Here is a 9,979-nt window from a genome sequence, read left to right as displayed (position 1 = left end):
ACTTTAAAAAGTTCCTGTGCAGCAGATTTGCCCAATGCAATACATCGTCTGATCTCTTGACTGCTGCTTCCGCAAATGTTGATAGTTGATCTAAGACGAATGAAGTCCTTACAACTTCAATCTCATAGGGTGACTAAAAGTCGAAACTGACTCAACAGCACGTAACAACAGCAACAGCAGCAACAACATATTAATTTTCACTATATTCTCTATTTTAATGTATGTTTGGAGTCCTCATGTAGCGCTATGGGTTAATGCGCTGGACTGCAAAGTTGTTTGAACTACAGGGTTGATGGTTCAAACTCACCAGCTGCTCCTTGGAAACCCTACACAAGGTTGCTATGGATCAGAACTGACTCGATGGCATTTAACAGCGATGTATATTTACTCTGTTATTCCTTTCTTAACTACTTAAGTTGGATGATTGGTTGTATTAACTTCTAGGCCTTTTCTCTCTAATGTGAACATTTTAGGCTATATATTTCCCTGTAAATACTACTTTTATATAGAATTGTATTTTTATATGCAATATTTTATATCATTTGGTTCTAAATATAATACAATTTCCATTGTGATATTTTGATTCATAATTTATTTATTATTATGTTTTATAATTTCCAAACATTGGAGTTTTTGTTAGATCTTGTTCCTTTTTTATTAATGATTTGTGATTTAATTGTATCATGGTTAGAAAATGTTTATATAATATCCAGTCATTTAACTTTACTTAGATTTCTTGTAAGGCTTAGGATTTGATCCATTTTTATTGTGTGTTATGGATTTTACCACTATTAGATGCAATATTCAATATAAAAAATCATTAAATCAGTATTCAATATAAATACATTAAATCAATTATGTTGTTAAATTACTTTGTAGCATGTGTTAGGTGGAACATGGGTTGTTTTTGCCTTTTGGCTGTTATGAATAGTGCTACAATGAATGAACGTTGGTGTAGAACCAGCTGACTGAGTTGCCTCTTTCAATTCTTTTGGGTATTACCTAGTAATGGAATTGCTAGACTATAAGGTCCTGGTGTGGCACTGTAGGATAAGAACTGGACTATAAGGTTGGTTTGAACCACAAGGTCAGTGGTTCAAACTCACCAGCTACTCCTTGGAAATCCTATACAGGGTTGCTATGAATTGAAACTGACTCTACGACACTTTACAGTAACAAAAAACAAGGTATTTCTATGTTTAACTCTGTTTTTAAAACTACCAAACCTGGATGCAATTTTTTTCCAAACCTGGACCAAAGTAAATTAGATATAAATATGATCTCTTTCTTTTTCTCCTTATAAGAACTAGATGCCCAGAATTATTCAGTTGCTGATGTCTGCCTTTTGACTTGTCTTAGGCCAGAATTCTACCTTCATGCTGTCCTTGTCTCTTCATTCTGTCTGTTATTGAATTTCAGACCTTAAGACCTGGGGATCAACTCTCTTTTTTTTGGCAGCAGGAGGGGTGGGGAGGGAAGTATGAGCACTCAGTTCTCTAAGACCAGCTCTCTTAGCTGCCAGAAAATAGGACTTGGATGGCAGTTGGCATCCCTATCTCCTTTCCACTGTCCATGTGGCTGTGTTGCGCTTGGCTGAACTCAACTACTACTATGTCCCTTCACCAACGGACTTTATATTTTCTGTTTCTGTGAGGCGTTTCTCCAGGAGGACCCTGCCTGATGGCTATGATATGGTTTACTACTAGGCAGGTGACCCTGCTACTCACTTCCTGGTGTGACTTCTGAGCAAGAAGTAGTTGGGTCATTCTTGTTCCCTCCCCTTCCTGTGAGCCACTAGTGGTGGGAGGTAGCAGATGGACATCCATCTGCCATGACCCTCCTGCAAGCCCAGGGGAGGGAACAGCGCCCATTTCATATTCTGTCCCCTTTCTTGCTACCTGCCTGCCTGTTAACCCCCTCTTATACTTTTCTCATTTAGAAAGGGCAGAAACATGCCCTGATAAATGTGCTGTTCCCATGTGGGAACTAGTTGGGCAAAATGTTCCTTCTTTCTCTCCATCCTTCCTAGGTTTTAAGTGGTGAGAATTTATCTTGTTGCTACTAGTATATGTTTGCTTCCCCTGTTGTTTCCTTCTCCCTCTTTCCCCTGATGCAGCCCCTCTAACTCTCATCCTCGAATGGTTTGAAGAGAACAATTTAAGGGTCATGTGGAATTATTTTTCTTGGACAGAGTCAAATGACCTCCCTCTGTTCCAAGGCCGAGAATTTCTTAGAAAGGTCCTCCTCTTTCTTCTTCTGTTTGATATATGGGAGACTGAAGCCTCAGAAGGACCCTACTGAAGAGGCCTGCAGGCTTGCCAGCTTTCTAGTCTGTGAGTCACTGGCCTGTTTTTCAGAATGTCTGCCCCTCTGAAATGGGATAAGGATAAATTTCCCCACGAATTTAGTAATTCCCACTCGTTTGTAGTGGCAGCTCTGGGTATGTTTGTAGTTTAGGGGCTGTCTTTTAGGCTTGGCTTGGAAAGGGGGCTGCTGGTGGCAGGTTTTTGGGAATGAGAGAGGAAAGACAGAAGTAAAAGGAAGGGAGAGAGGGAGTAAGAAAAAAAGTAAGGCAGCAAAGAAGAACGGGAGGAAAAATAAAGAAGAGAAGAGAGAAAAGGAAAGAAAACGTTAGCAAAATGTATATAACTTTCACTCGTAGCTTCAGAGTCTAGCACTTCTTAGGAGGAACTGTGTAACATGGAGTCTTTCAAAAATGTTTTTCCAGTTGAAGTATAATTTACTTATAATGAAATTCATCTCATGTTAAGTAAGCTGGGTTGCGAACTTCAAGGTTGCATACAACCCATGGTTATGAACCAACCCTGTTGTTGCTGTTAGATGCCATTGAGTTGATTCGGACTCACTGTGACATTATATACAACACAACGAGACACTGCCCACTCCTCCACTCTCCTCAGAGTCATTGTTAAACTTGAGTCCATTGCTACAACCCTGCAAAGCCTACTTACATTAAAAATTCAAGATACATGTAGTATTCATGTAATAACAAATATATGTTACTTTGAGACTCAAAGTTATAGTAATTGTTGTTGTTGTTGTGAAGTACTGTCAAGTCGATTCCGACCCATAGCGACCCTATATAGGGTTTTCAAGAAGCAGCTGGTGAGCTTGAACCACCGACCTCACAGTTTAAACTTCTTTGCAGTCTGACTGACGCATTAACCCACAGTGCCACACCAGGACTCCTTAGTACTGTATTATTCTGTTAAAGATGTTTTAGTGTGTCCGAAAGTGTTTCTTTAATGGTCTTATTCACAAAAAGGTATACCATATGCTATATACTAAGATAAACATTTGACTAGCTGATATTATTGACAAACCATACCTAACTGTTCCGATTTACATGTAAATTTAACTTAAAAACAGATTTCAGAATGGACCTAGTTCGTAATCTGGTGACTGCTTATATACAATTCAGTGAATTCTGACAAATTTCTACAATCATGCAGCCATCATCTCAACCAAGATATGAATATTACATCATCCCCTTAAAGTTCCCCCACACCCGTTTCGGTCAGTTCCCTCTCCCACTCCTAGCCCCTGTCAATCACTTATCTGCTTTCTGATACTAGAGTTTTGCCTTTTCAAAAATATCATATAGATAGAATCATGTAATATGAGGATAAGTGAAAATAGTATTTTTAGTAGGGTCCCAGTTCATACATGCATGGATTTATCCCAAACAAAACATCTTTAACTGTGTCTCTGCAATCATGGCTGGCTGCAGGCAAATCTTCTCAGTAATACACTTGTCTTAATCTTGTTCAAATGCCTTCAAAAAGAAGGTCTAATCAAAATGGGGACTTCTGAGGAAATCTGTTATGGCGGTTCAGTTTAAGACAGAGGGGTTACCTCAGAAGTTATGGTGATTTTTTTGGTTTTGATTCTGAAAGGGTAATCTTTATAAGTTTTCTCAAAGAATATAAGATGATCACGGAGGCTTATTAGAAAGAAGTTTGAAAACTCTATTGGTGAGAAAAAGGCCAGGAAAATTGCATCATGGAATTTTCCCCCCATCATGACAATGTACCTGCGTGTTCTTCAAGAATAATAAGAACTGTCCTATGAGAATATATCATTGGGAAACCTTACAAGCCATGATCTTGCCCCTCAGACTTTCCTCCCTCCCCCCCAAAAAAACAACAACAAACAAACAAAAAACTCAAAGAACGTTGGAAAGGTCCCTCAAGGATGCTACAACTTCTGTTTGACACGGTGTAAATCAAAGAGCTCAGAACTCTTTGGGACAAGGGTTAGAGAGATGAAAACACTGTCCTCAGAAGTGTATAGACCTAGATGGAGAATATGTTGGGAAATAATAACTTCACATTTTGATATTTTTATGTAATAAAGGTTTCTATGATTCTGTAGCAATATTTGTTGACTTCCCCTGATGTGTACTTGTTTTGCTCTGGCTTCTTTCACTTAGCGCGTTACTACTAAGAATCACCCATGATGTGTGTATCAGCGGGTTGCTCTTTACATTGCTGGGTGGTATTCCATTGTATGAATAGATCACAATCTGTGGAATGTGGGGTTCTTTGCTGTTTTGTGGCTATTGCAGATAAAGCTTCCAAAAACATTCACATACAGGTCTTTGTGTGAACATGTTTTCTTTTCTTTTGGGTTGATATCTAGCAAATCCAGGAGTCCTGGTGTGGTGTTGTGGGTTAATGTGTCAGACTGCAAAGCCATTTGAACTGCTTGGTTGATAGTTCAAATTCACCAGCTGCTCCTCAGAAACACTATACAGGGTTGCTATGGGTCGGAACTGACTGGACAGCACTTAACAACACCAATATCTAGCAAAGGTTCTGTTTTTCTTTATCTCTCCAGTGATTGAAATGTGTTTTATTTGCCTTTGTGCTTACCAACCTGTCATCAGGTGATCATTTCTGCTTCCCTTCTAATGAATGGTATCAGATATTGATGGGATTTTGGAACCCATGACCAGAGCTATATCCTGGTGTATCACTTAGTGTATTCTAATTGTCTGGTGGCCTGTTTGACCCCATCACTACAGTAGAAACACTTTGATATAATGATCAAGTCTTTGGACTCAGACTTCCAGAATTCAAATCCCAACACTAACTGTATGTACTTGGACAAGTTGCATGACTTTTGTCATCCTCAGTTTCTTTATGTGAAAAATGAGTATAATAATAGTATCTGGACTTTGGTAGTGTAGTGGTTACGAATTGGGCTGCGAACCTCAAGGTCAGCAGTTTGAAACTACCATCTGTTCCATGGGAAAAAGATGAGGCTTTCTGCACCTGTAAAGATTTACAGCCTTGGAAATCCTGTACAAGGATCTCTATGAGTTGGAACCGACTCTATGGCACATAACAACAACACCAACAACCTTATTGGGTTTTGAAAAGCTGTACAGATATACCTGGCCCATATAAGTACTATGCCTTGAATCACTTCACAAGAAGAAATGTTAAATGTGGGGTTCAAATGCACACAGTTAGGAATCCTTTCAGTCATTCATGATGGAACTGAAACAGTCTTTAACAACTGCACTATTATTGTTCGACAGCCTAGCATCCAAGTTACCTAGCATTAGTCCCTAAGTCCAAACTTGTGCTGTGTGGACAGCACTTTACCCACCCCCATCCACACCCATCACCCTCTAACTCTTCTTTTAGTTGGTATGCAAGCTGCCCCTTTTTGAATCAAAATTCTCTTCTGTTCTCCTGGGTATTTATTACTCTTTGAAGAACATAAATATAAGCTGCAAGGGATTCTGCCTGCTTGTTGTATTCTCTCTGTTCTAGGTCCAGTCTTGTCAGCCATGTAGGAAGCAAGACCTGAAAGGCTGCTCCTACATGCTTAAATCCTCATATCTTGTTTACATGAATCTTCATGTATCACATCACATGAAGGCCTATGTTGAATAAAGACATGGCCAGGAAAGGACACTGGCCTAGAATCATTTTTAGATGATTCTAACAAGAATGCAACAGAAGAAAGATGAGGCTTTCTGCACCTGCAAAGACTTACAGGCTTGGGAACCCTATTCAGGTTCTCTGTGACTCAGAACTGACTCAACAGCACTTAACAGCAACAACAACATCAAGGATGCAACTGCCAATGCAGCTTCCACAGGAGCCAGGGTGTTGGTGCCCACAGGCAAGCCCTGGCCCCTCTCTAAGGCAGAAACAGAGGGTCCCTCTGGATGGAAGTCCTCTATTAGGATATGAGACACATTGAGTGCATTATTGGAAAGAAGGATTTAGCCTCACAGCCCCATCCGGAGAGAGAAACACTTTTAGGGTCTGATCTTTACCTCCCTCCAAGAATAAGGTGGTGATCAAAAGAACTAGAGAAATAGAAATATGGGCTTGACCTTGATTGTCACCAAGTGAAAGCATTTGAACAATCTTTTTCTATGGAGAGACTGAAGATTCTAAAATCCAGTCTTCTGTGGATCTTTGGGCAAGGTGGGATGGGGTGGGGGCACTACTTCTAGAGCCTTGCAATCTCATGACTGTTTGAGTCTGCTGCAGATACCCAGGAAAAAGGTCTGGAGATCTACTTCCCCCAAATCAGTCATTTGGAAATCTGTGGAGCATAGTTCCATCCTGACATACATGAGATTCCTAGGAGCTCAAATCAGCTCACTGGCAATTTTTGTTTTTTAGGATTGAATGGCACAACATGATAGCTGCTTTTCATAAGCCTCTGTAATCACAGCACTACATAGTTCCAGAGATCTTCTCATTTACTTCTGCTCCTGGGAACAGAGGACCACCTCCTTTGACAACAATGTGTCCCTTCCTGGGAGGCTTTGATTTTATTGGTCTCGGGGATGACCTGGCATTTGGATTTTTAAACATTCAGCAGGGAGTTTCATGTGCAGTCAAGGTCAGGAGATGCTTTACAGACAAGGGCATTGAGCCTTTAGAAGTTGAAGTCATTAGCTCAAGGTTACACAGCTGTGGGTGGAGGGACAGGATGGGAACACAGGACCTTGTAACTGTTTCACTTGGGCTTAGGCATTCCACTCACTCAACATGCTAATCAGTAAAGTGCACTGGCTTGCTTGTGCTATGTAGGAAACAGTCCATAGGGATAGAAAGATGCTGATGGCTTACTAGTATGCCTTTGCTGACTCCACCTATTAAAGAGTCTGACTGAGCATGTGTGTGCTGTCAGTCTGACAGACTCTCAGGACTGAAAGCTGTTACCTCATCTCCTGACCAACTCAGCACAAGAGCACAAAGCCCTCCAGCTCTGGTCCAGGCTTAACTGGGTTGCATCTTGGTCTAAGGAATCAGGACAGATGTGTCTTGCTTTCTTTTCTAGTGTGACCATCATGTTGTAGTTGGACTCATAGTGACCACATACATGATGGTAGGAAATGGCTCCTGGTCCTGTGTCATTCTATGATTTGTTGTGTCTTGGGCTAATGTGGTGCATAAGGTTTACATTGGCTGATTCTTCTTAAGTATATTGCCAGACCTTTCTTCCTACTTTGTCTTAGCCTGGAAACGCTTCAGAAATCTGTTTTACATCATAGCAATGGGCAGGCCTCCACTGACAGCGACTTGGCTGCCTATGAAGAACACTGGCCAGAAGCAAATCTGGGCCTCCTACATAGAAAATGAGAATTCAACCAATGAACCACCTTCATACCAAACCAAACACCAAACACCAAACTCACTGCCATCAAGTTAATTCCAAATCATGGTGACCCTATGTAGGGTTTCTGAGACTGTGAATCTTTCTTTACAGGAGCAGATAGCCTCACCTGTCTCCCACAAAATTGCTGGTTGGGTTTGAACTGCTAACCTTTCACTTGACAACCCAATGCCTAACCCTCAGCACCACCAGGGCTTCTTATGACCCTCATTTGTTAGGTACTGTTGTTTGGTGCTGTTGAGTTGGTTCCAACTCACAGTGGCCCTATACACAGCAGAATGGAACACTGTTCAGTCCTGCATTATTCTCACAATTGTTACACTTGAGTCCATTGTTGCTGCCACTGTGTCAATCCATTTCATTGAGACGTCTTCTTTTTTTGCCAATCCTCCACATTACCACAGATACTTTACCATTTATTCCCTCCGAGGAATAGATGTCTTTGGTCCTTCCTGAGTAGACCAGGTAGTTATTGGTCTTTTCTGTGCTTCATCTCCAATAATGACAGCAGCAAAGGGACTTATAAGGACTATGTGATTTCTGTCTGCACTCACAAGAATCTTGTGAAGTAGGTACTAATATTATCTCTGGTTTCAAGTGGGTAAACTGAGGAATAGTCTGGTGACAAAGGTCAGAGTAAGCCCAGGCAATCTGACTGTGGAACTCAGCTCTCAACACTGCTTGCCATGGATCCTATCTTGTAGTGTTGTTTAGTTTAAAAGCATTATCTGGGCCCCAGCCTGATAATCAATTTATAGTATGAGAAACAGTTCTTTTCACTGTTTCTGGCACCGAGTAGATTCAGAGCAGGTATTCAGTAAGTGTTGTTTGGGTCTATTGATTTATTTATGATGATTCTCTAATATCGCAGTACTGTAACAATGATAAACATGTTTCAGAAATGTAATACACGTTATCCAACTTTCTATTTCTATAAACTCTCAGTACCTTTATAATAGTTGTATGTCACATTAGGTATTAGTGTTGTTAAGTACCACTGATTTAATTCCAACTTACAGTGATCCTGTATAAGGTTTCCAAGGAGAGACTGGTGGGTTTGAGCCACCAACTTTGTGGTTAGCAATTCAATGCTTATCCTACAGTGTCATACCAGGACTTTTTGGTATTAATTGCTGTTGCTGCTGTTAAGTGCTATTGAATGGTTCTGACTCATAGGGACCCTATATAGAGTTTCCAAGAAGCAGCTGGTGGGATTGAACTGCCAACCCTGTGGTTAGGTGTATAGTACTTATCCTACAGCACCACACCAGGATTTCTTGGTATTAGTAGTGGCGCTTATGTGCCGTGGAATCTGTTCAGACTCATAGCGTCCCTGTATAGGGTTTCTGAGGTTATAAATCTTTATGGGAGCAGAAAGCCTCATCTTTCTCCTGTGGAACTGCTGGTAGTTTCCAGTTAGCTGACCTTGAGATCAGCAGCCCAACTTGTAACCACCACGTTACCAGAGCTCCCTCCTTGGTATTAGTAGCTGTACTAAACTTACCCGTGCAGTTTTCTGAGAAGAGCGCTTCTGTTCCCTTTAGGAGCCTTCATACCATCCTTGGAAGGATTGTTTTCTACAACAGATAGTTTAAATTTAACTGCCTTTACCTCCCTGCCCCACCCCCACTGTCACTTCTGACAGTGTTGGACTCTTCTAGAATAAGCCACACAAAACTATGCCTTGATAATCGTAGTAAACATTGTTGGCTCTTTGCCCAGACACTCTTGGATCACATTGAGTCATTCTGTGTGTCTATCCCCAGCGGCTGTGGTCTTTGCTCCTATGGGCTTGCTTCTGTCATCTTCTTCAGTGGATTGTCCTCTTGCAAAGGGAGCTAGTGTGCTGCCTGCTGCTTTCTGTTCCCTTGGGACAGTTGGTAATCTATACTAACTGCCATGGGCATATGAAAGCCCAGCTACCTTTCCTGCCATTGTGGTATGCTGTTGAGTCGGTGCCGACTCATAATGACCTTATATAAGGTTTCCAAGTGTGGCTGATGGGGTTGAACTTCCAGTCTGGCAGTCAACAGTCAACTGCTTATCCTATAGCACCTTACTTTCCCTAGAGGGGGAAATTTAATTTACATTCCAGGGATCTTTCTGAAATTAGACTAAGTCTGAGACTTTGCTTAAGATCACACCTGGCTTGGCTTTTCCGCATCTCTGTGCTGCTTCATTTATCCCCTTATCTATATCCCTAGGGGCATTTCCTTGTTTCAGGGTTGGCTCCAGGGGAGTCTGACCTAATATAAGCATGTGCAAGTAACAGTGTGGGTTAGATGCCATATAGACCAGAGGATAGCTT

The sequence above is a fragment of the Chrysochloris asiatica genome, unplaced genomic scaffold, assembly GCF_000296735.1.
Source record: "Chrysochloris asiatica unplaced genomic scaffold, ChrAsi1.0 scaffold00026, whole genome shotgun sequence".
In the NCBI taxonomy this organism is placed as follows: domain Eukaryota; kingdom Metazoa; phylum Chordata; class Mammalia; order Afrosoricida; family Chrysochloridae; genus Chrysochloris; species Chrysochloris asiatica.
Note: the sequence above shows the minus strand (reverse complement) of the source record.